A 757-nucleotide genomic window follows, 5' to 3' on the forward strand; every position below is an offset into this window, starting at 1 on the left:
GTGTGTGTGTGTAGGGTGTCAAACATAATGCCCAACCAGACGAGTGTTTAATTGTGCAACTCTCAGTTTTTATGTTAACTTCTTCACATGTGCCAGATGAGTTGAAGAATCTTTGCTCATCTTCATTTATGCTTATATTGACCTCGATGAGAGGTGATTTTTAAAAAAGAAAAAAAAAGAATATTTTTTTTTTCTTTTGGTTCTTTTCTGAACTTTTTATTCATGAATTACTTGCGGTTCTGTAGGGCTGTTAGGAATTTTCTGTATCTGTGTTCTAGTTGAAAAAATCTTACTGAAGCACAATATCGCAAGTATGTAGAGGTGATATAAAAGAAAACGTACTATTCCTCTTGATATGTCATGTTTTTTAATTTTTGTTGACTTTTCTTTTCATTCTTTCATGTTAAACTTATTTACTTTCATCTGACTGTCTCAATCCATTCAGGCTTAGAGGCCTGCCTATTTAGTTATTGATGCATAAATAAAATGTAACTATCATTTTTGAAATTTGTCTTGGGAGGATTTCTTCTCAGTAGCAAATTTACTTTCAGAAGCATTTATATGCTCGAGCGAACAGAGGCAAAATAATGTATTTTTCATCACCAAATAGAGTGTGAACATTCATTTTTAATCACAAGTAGCTCTTGGAAAATCAGATTAAGCGTCATCAGGGGGCTACCTCTAATCATGTAATCTGGAGTGCTGCCTTACCCAACACTTTCTTTTAAAATAAGTCAGCATTAAGGGAAAAAAGCGT

Source organism: Poecilia formosa, unplaced genomic scaffold, assembly GCF_000485575.1.
Source record: "Poecilia formosa unplaced genomic scaffold, Poecilia_formosa-5.1.2 Scaffold18, whole genome shotgun sequence".
In the NCBI taxonomy this organism is placed as follows: Eukaryota; Metazoa; Chordata; class Actinopteri; order Cyprinodontiformes; family Poeciliidae; genus Poecilia; species Poecilia formosa.